This window comes from Nomascus leucogenys, chromosome 4, assembly GCF_006542625.1.
Source record: "Nomascus leucogenys isolate Asia chromosome 4, Asia_NLE_v1, whole genome shotgun sequence".
In the NCBI taxonomy this organism is placed as follows: domain Eukaryota; kingdom Metazoa; phylum Chordata; class Mammalia; order Primates; family Hylobatidae; genus Nomascus; species Nomascus leucogenys.
In genome coordinates this window covers 114,818,754-114,827,434 of record NC_044384.1, presented here as the reverse complement: position 1 = coordinate 114,827,434, position 8,681 = coordinate 114,818,754, and positions in this window count along the sequence as shown.

Here is an 8,681-nt window from a genome sequence, read left to right as displayed (position 1 = left end):
GATACATAAAAAGAGCTGCAAAAACTCCGATCACAAAGCCTTTGTCAAATATCCTTACTATGTCTACAACTCACCAGCGTTCTTAAAAAAAAAAAAAAAAAAAAGACATTTGAAAAGTCTCCAGGTAAGCCACAATGAACGAGCCCCACTCCCCCTTCATAAATCACTCTATTGTGTAGTGATGCACCATCAAGACAGGCCACATTTATCTCCCCAAAGCAAGCCTGGCAAGAATGTGTTCAGAAAATATTGGTCATGTTATCTTTACAAAGGTTAAGAGAAGGATTTGCTTATCTATAATGATTTATGGAACTGACAAGTGGGTGTACAAATGTGGCCAGGAAATGCACAAGAGTAGACAGAATGGCTTAGAACAAAATTATAGTGTCAGAGCACAAAGCAGATAGCTCCATCCTATAATGGGACAAGAGATCTTGGATTCATAAATCACGTTTGTCAAGAATAAATAAAAAGAGAACCAGATGAGGCCAGTAGCCCTTGTTGTTTTCTATCTCTCTCGTAATTTGTTGACCTGCCCTGCCAAGCTTCTGTCAAAGATAAGAGCCTCTATTGCTTCCTTGCTATCTCCAGATTAGGTCTAAACACCAATAAATAAGACACACTGGCTTCTGTTTGTGTGTCCTGTCCAGATTGGACTTTCCTTGTGACTGTTAAATGCTTTTCTGTGACTTGACGATTTAAGCAGTGAACAGGTATATCTGTGCAAGACCCCATGTCAAACCCATCCAATGAATAAATCCTCAGTGGCTACAACAAGAATGCCTGAATTCTAGTTCTAGTTCTGCCAATATCTATCTGAGTGACTTTGGACAAGTTTCTTGTTTTCATTTCTTCCATTTTGCAACACCATTTAAAAAAGAAACATCATCCATCAGGTAGAAAAGCTGAGATAATAATACCGTCAGGCCAAGAAAAACTAAATGAAGTAATTCCCGTGCCCTAGCCCCATGGCTATTTCATTACCAAGTATGTTGGAGGGTTTGGGGGATGAGAGGGGAGGACAAGTGGCAAATATTTATTAAATAGACTTAAAGACATGTCTCATATATTTAGATGAAGAAATGGAATAGACGTGTGCTCAATTTTTCAGCCTTTTAATTCTGAAATTACATAATTGACCTTAGAAAGAAGGATAGCTAACCATCTGCTGATTTAATTGACATTTTAACACCAACTGAACTGTTCTGGAATAAAAATACTTTCTGACTTCCTGGTTTTTGCAAAACATTCTCTTGCGTTTTACTCTGACCCGAACAAAATTCAAAGACAAACAAAGTTCAATACAACTCCCACTCCTGCCCCTTCTGCTATTTTAAGCTCTAACTGTACCATGGGTAGCAATTGATATAAGCACCTTGCCAGAAAAACCTTTATTTTAATTCCCTAGAGAAGACAGCTAACCTCCAGGTGTTCCATTCAAGGGATACTGTGCATGCTGTCATGAGCATACGCTTGTTTTTTATAAATTTTTAAGTCTGAGCTTAGAACAAATATTGTTTCAAGACCATTTGCAGATTAAAATACGGAAGGTGTCACTGGTCAGGTGCTTGTCCCCTGCATCCTCTCCCAGCCTTCTCCCTGAATGGCCTGTGTACCTACAAGGAGGCAGAGTGAGTGCCTCAATCAATCCTCACCTTCATGCTTTACCCTTGTACTCAACCGCAGCTCTATCTGTTCTGGCTCCTGACTTGCTGGCTTCACTTCCCATATTCAGATTAGTACGCACTCTTCATACCTGACTGAGCCACTCCAATTTGGAGTTTGTTGCTGTTCCTGCACAAAAACTTGTACCTGCTCCGAAGATCTGTCTAATTTTCAACGAGTCCACCCAGTCAAGTTCTGGCCCTCTTATCCTAAACTACATGGCCCTCCCAGAGCTACCAAGAGGGAAGATGTGGCAGATCATCTGTATGGGGCTGCAGCATCCATACTCTGCCATCTCAGAGTGTGGACACAGAGCCCTCCACTTTCTCAGTTCCTTAAGTAAGAAAACACAAGAGAGTAAGAGTCAAAAGAGTTGCAAAAGAAGGCTGATCTTCCCAGGACAGGGAAAATCCAACAGATATGGGAGCCCAGGATTTTTTCAAATGTTCTTTTTGTTGAACTATAGCATATGTACAGAAGAGTTCAAAATCACACACGTACAGGTTGATGGCTCATCACAGAAAAACACATCCATCTATCAACCACCCAGATTCAGAAATACAACATTACCAGCATTCCAGAAATCCCCCTCAAGTGCCCCCAGTTAGCAGCCTTTCCTTCCTCCTCGAAAGAAACCTGACTTCTGTCCCCAGGCATTAGTTTGTCTATGTTTGAGTTCTATATAAATGAAATTACACAGAACATATTATTTTGGGTCACATTTCTCTAGCTCAACATTGTGAGACTTTTCCATATTGTCACATGTATCTCATTCATTTTTATTTCTGTATAGTATTCCATTTAATGAATGAATTAATGAATTGAGTATTCCATAATTTATTTATTCATTCTAATGCTGATGGACTTTTGGTGTATTTGCAGTTTGGAACTACTATGAACAAAAATGCTACAAATATTATTGTACTGACTTTTAGCACATATATGTATACAGTTCTGTTGGGTAGATACCTAGAGTTGAATTTCTGTCACAGACTTCATTGGATGCTGCCAAAGAGTTTTCCAAAGTGTTTATATCACACATACCAATTTACTATCAGCAGTGTTTGGAGTTATCACCCATACTTTATATTGTCAGTCTTTAACTCTTCTGATGTATGGATGACAGTACTATCCTAGACCCAGGCAAAACAATAACCTACTCTAGGCCACAGGCTTTGGAAGGCCCTGGTCTGGCCCTCCTACTGTACCACCCCACAAAATTCTTCTGGGCCAAAGACAAATGGAGCCAAAGAGGACTGACTGACAGAATTAACAAGATAGGCCTGACTGTGACAGATCTAACTCTGTACTCTGAAGATAGAGAATATATTTAATAAAAATTATAAAAACTTCGTAAAAATTTTTATTACAAAAATAGTTTTACCAAAAAAATGAAATAGAAAAGGGTGAATAAAGAAAGTGAAAAAATTTAAAGGATAACACTAGACTTCATTGCTTAATTCTATGAAAAGATGAATGAAATATATATTTTCCTGAGAGAGTATAATTTATAAAAACTGATGTCAGGAAATGAAAAAATTCTATATAGACTGATTTTCAAAGAAAATTTTGGAAAAAAATAAACAACTAATTTACCAGCTCTGAAACGAGTCCTAAGTCCAGGCCATTTACAGAGATTGTTTCAAAATATGAAAAAGATAAAAAACAAAAGAGAAAGAATATATTCACTTTTTAAAAAATTATGCGATTATAATATTAATAGCAAAATTTGATACAGATCATAAAGATGGCCCAAAACAGAAAACCTTAGCTGGCTTTTACTTATGTGTATCAGCATAAAAATTGTTAACAAAATATTAGGAAAGATAATCTAGCAGCACAAGGAACAATACATACATACTGACTATGTAGGTTTTTTCAAGGACGGTTCAGTATTAGGATCTGTTAGTATATTCTACCATATTTGTATAAGTAAAGAGAAAAAAACATATGATTCTCTCTGTAGACAATGAAATGGCATTTGGCAAAATTTGGCAACCATTCTTGATATGCATAAATGAATAAATAACAAAAATAATCCATACAAATATCTAAATGTATAGTACTCTAACATGATTAAAGATGTTCTTTTCAACCCACATGCCAGCCTCAAGCTTATAGAGAAACACCAAGTCAGAATGACGTGAGGACATTTACTATAACCACTAGCACATTACATCATACTCTAGGTCCTGCCCAGTGTGATCAAACAACAAAAGATACTGCAGGATTAAAACTGGAAAGAATGATGTAACACTTTCACTGTGTACAAATCATTTTATTGTATACCTGGAGTATCTTCCACCTTAAATTGACTGAAAAACTATGACAATGAATTTTACTAAGTTAGCAAGGAACCATTTAAAATACAGAAATCAATGGCTTTCAGGTACATAAATACTCAACAGTTAGAAGATATAATGAAAGACATTACTCCGTTTACACGAGAAATAATCTAAAATAGCTACTCAGTCTTAGCAAGCAATATTCTATAACTACAATAAGAAAATCTTCAAATTCTAGTAACTAACCCAAAAGAAAATTTGAAAAAGTCGAAAGCCATACCATTTTACTGTATGGGAAGATTCAACGTCATAATGATGTCAAATCTCTCTGAATTAATTTGTAAATTTAACGGTATTTTTATAAAAATATCAATAGGTAGTTTTAGAAGTATATATGCTTATTTTAATTTTTATATAGAAAAAAGATATACAAGCAAACAAAATCCACTGCACATCAAAAAGTTAATTCACCCTAATCAACTAAAGTAGGCTTTATTCCTGGGATGCAAGTTTGGTTCAACATATGCAAATCAATAATTCACCACATAAACAGAATTAAAAACAAAAATCACATGATCATCTCAATTGACACAGAAAAAGCATTTGATAAAATCCAACATTCCTTCATGATAATAACTCACAACAAACTAGGCATCAAAGGAACATACCTCAAAATAATAAAAGCCATCTATGACAAACCCATAGCCAACATCATACTGAAAGGGTAAAAGTTGCAAGCATTCCCCCTAAGAACTGCAACAAAACAAAGATGCACACTTTTATCATTCCTGTTCAACACAGTACTGGGAGTCCTAGCCAGAGTAATCAGGCAAGAGAAAGAAACAAAAGGCATCCAAACAGGAAAAAAGGAGGTCGAATTATCTCTCTTCACTGATAATATGCCTCCACACCTAGAAAACCCTTAAGACTCTGCCAAAAGGCTCTTAGATCTGATAAACAACTTTAGTAAACTTTAAACAACTTTAGTAAAGTTTCAGGATACAAAATCAATGTACAAAATCCGTGGCATCTTTATATACCATGTTATATCTTTATAACATTCAAGCTGAGAGCCAAATCAAGAACATAATTATATTTACAATAGCCACAAAAAACTAAAATACCTGGGATTTTAGTTTTTACCAAAAAGGTAAAAGATCTCTACAGGAAGAACTACAAAACACTGCTGAAAGAAATTAGAGACAACACAAACAAATAGAAAAACATTCCATTCTCAGAGATTGGAAGAATCAATATTGTTAAAATGTCCATATTTCCCAAAGACATTTACAAATCCAACACTATTCCTATCAAACTGCCAACATCATTTTTCACATAATTAGAAAATACTATTCAAAAATTTATATGAAGATCCCCCAAAAATAAAGCAGTCCTAAGCAAAAAGAACAAATCTAGAGGTATCACATTACCCAACTTCAAACTATACTACAAGCCTACAGCAACCAAAACAGCATGGTACTGGTACAAAACTACACACATAGACCAATGGAACAGAATGGAGAACCCAGAAATAAAGCTACATACCTACAACCAACTGATCTTTGGCAAAGTTCACAAAAATCAGCAATGGGGAAAGCACTTCCTATTCAATAAATGGTGCTGTTATAACTGGCTAACCATATGCAGAAGAATGAAACTGGACCCCAGAGCTTTACAACATACAAAAATTAACTGGATAGAATGGTAATCATTAAAAAGTCAGGAAACAACAGGTGCTGGAGAGGATGTGGAGAAATAGGAACACTTTTACACTGTTGGTGGGACTGTAAACTAGTTTAACCATTGTGGAAGTCAGTGTGGCGATTCCTCAGGGATCTAGAACTAGAAATACCATTTGACCCAGCCATCCCATTACTGGATATATACCCAAAGGATTATAAATCATGCTGCTATAAAGACACATGCACACGTATGTTTATTGCAGCACTATTCACAATAGCAAAGACTTGGAACCAACCCAAATGTCCAACAATGATAGACTGGATTAAGAGAATGTGGCACATATACACCATGGAATACTATGCAGCCATAAAAAATGATGACTTCATGTCCTTTGTAGGGACATGGATGAAGCTGGAAACCATCATTCTCAGCAAACTATCTCAAGGACAAAAAACCAAACACCGCATGTTCTCACTCATAGGTGGGAATTGAACAATGAGAACACATGGACACAGGAAGGGAAACATCACACACCGGGGACTGTTGTGGGGTGGGGGGAGGGGGGAGGGATAGCCTTAGGAGATATACCTAATGCTAAATGACGAGTTAATGGGTGCAGCACACCAACATGGCACGTGTATACATATGTAACAAACCTGCACGTTGTGCACATGTACCCTAAAACTTAAAGTATAATAATAATAATAAAACTAAAAAAAAAAAAGAATATAGGGACCCTGCCCTCGCCCTACCAGCAGCTTGTAACATCAACCACTTTCCTCCTCATCCCCTTTGTCTGGAGCACAGTGATGTCTTTTTACACCTCTCAGTGAGGATGTGCTCAGAATCAATCATGCACACTCAGGAACAGAAGGCTGCAGGAAGGCGAGGACCCTCTACAGAGAAACCCACCCCCTTATAACTTATGTATCAGCCTTTTAGAGAGAAGTGGGTAGGCTATGAGAAGAGCCCTACATCTGAGAGCCAGCAGGGACCTCAGACAACATCTAAGTCCAGTTCTGCCTTTAACAATAAAGGAGCCACTGATGCCATGTGGCTAACATTTAACTAAGGTGACATGACTTGCCTACTGACAAGCCTGGAACCAGAACCCAGGCCTCAGGTTATTTTCATAAAGTTTGGAGGAAGAGAGAGGAGATGCTTCGATCTAGAGGTCTCAACAGTCATTAGAGCCTGTTGGGTGACCTTGGCTAAGACAGGAATAAGGTTTAACAAAGAAATATTGTAAGTTTTATTCCAAAGGGGACCAAGAAAGAAAGGAAAAAGTAGAGACTCAAAGTGGAATTAACAAAGAGAGAGAGCAGGTATTGTAACCAAGGCCCAACTTATTTTCCCTAATTCTCTGAAATTGATTCTACACCTATTTACACCTTAAGGCATTTCTAGAAATATTCTCAATATCTAGACCAATGAATTTCAAAAGTGGAAATTGAAAAGGATTATATTTTTACTACGTTCTCCTTCCCCTCCCAGTCTTTTTTTTCCCCCCAATGTACTTTTTTGGGAAAGATTTCTTTTTAGTATTTTATGCCAGTTTCAAGAGTGGCATAAAGAAGTACACATATACAATCACTTCCTGAGTTTCAGTTTGGATTTATTATTATACTCTCTTCAGGGGAATAAGACTTAAGAGTTCTCTTTAAGGATTTTACTGAATTACAATAATTGACCAAAATAAAGTTTTCATATTGTAGTGCTAGACCCATTAGTGGACTGTGAAATCAATGTGGGGAAATATAAACTGCAAGTTTTATTTTACAAGTTAAAAGGAAAATACTAAGTTTCATTATGTGTGATAAAAGGAGAAATTGTTCTCTGCATGCTTCATTTAAATGTATTAATTATTTCTTTATGTTGTATTCAAAAGAGTTTGAGCAAAAGTGCTTCAAGTAGAGAGATCTAATTCATCCATTTTCTCTTGGTTTTCTTTCTGTTGTTGTTTTTTTTTAACCACGTTATACAAATGGTATTATGGAGATGGGAACACAAATCTCATCAATGACTGATGGATTAGCCTTTTCTAAGAAGTAGTCACACATCTGGGACACTTCCATGTTGATAGCCTGAGAGCATAGAAGACCAAAAGTCCTTGTCATCTTTAGCTGCATATTAGAATCACATGGGGGCTTTTGAAAGCTAGTGATGCCCAAACCATGCCACAGACCAGTTAAGTGAGAATCTCAAGGTGTGAGTTCAAGGAGTTTATGTTAAATGAAATCTCACCAGGTGCTTATTGCATGGTAGCACGATTTAGAGATACTGAATGCACCAAACCAATTCCCCATCATTTTCTTTCCATTCTCCATTTCTCTCACGATTGGCTTCATTCCCAGTGGCTCTATGGATTTTATTCTTCCTTCTAATGATTTCAGTTAAATTACTGTCTTGTCAACTGGGCTAATCCAAGGCACAAATTGTCCTCTATTATTGTCTATCATCCTGGGTATTCTTAAAGCTGGGCCCTAGACTCACTTTTCCCAAAGTTAGATCATAAAATGCTCTTTTATGTTCTCTGGCCTCAAAATTCACCTGAGTTGCATTTAAATCAGAAATTTTTAAAGGGAGATTAGGATGCACCTCATGATCTGTGCAGTTCTGAAGTACTGCCCTCTGCATCTACTTTTGGACTGATTTCCCTTTAGGGTGCCATAAATGTCCTCCAGTTTATGTCAGCTCAAATGAGTCCATGAGGTGCAGACACTGAGTCCCTGAAAACTCCATCCACCTTGGCACTAGGCTGCACATCTGACTAAAGGGTGAAGACAAATGTGACTCCAGGCCAGTAGGGAATGCCCACCTGTCACCCAGGTTCTAATTTAATTCCTAATTGGACTTCGTTGTGCTCAGTTTTAACACTTCTCATTCACATGTATAAGGTGAGGATTAAGGGTTGATTTTATTGGGTTGCTCAGAATCAGACCCAAGAGGAAAGTCTACGTGTAAATGATGTATTAAGGCAATGCTCCCTCCAGAAAGAGGTAATGGAGTTTGGGGTAGGACAAGCAAATACGCCAAAAAAAAAAGAAA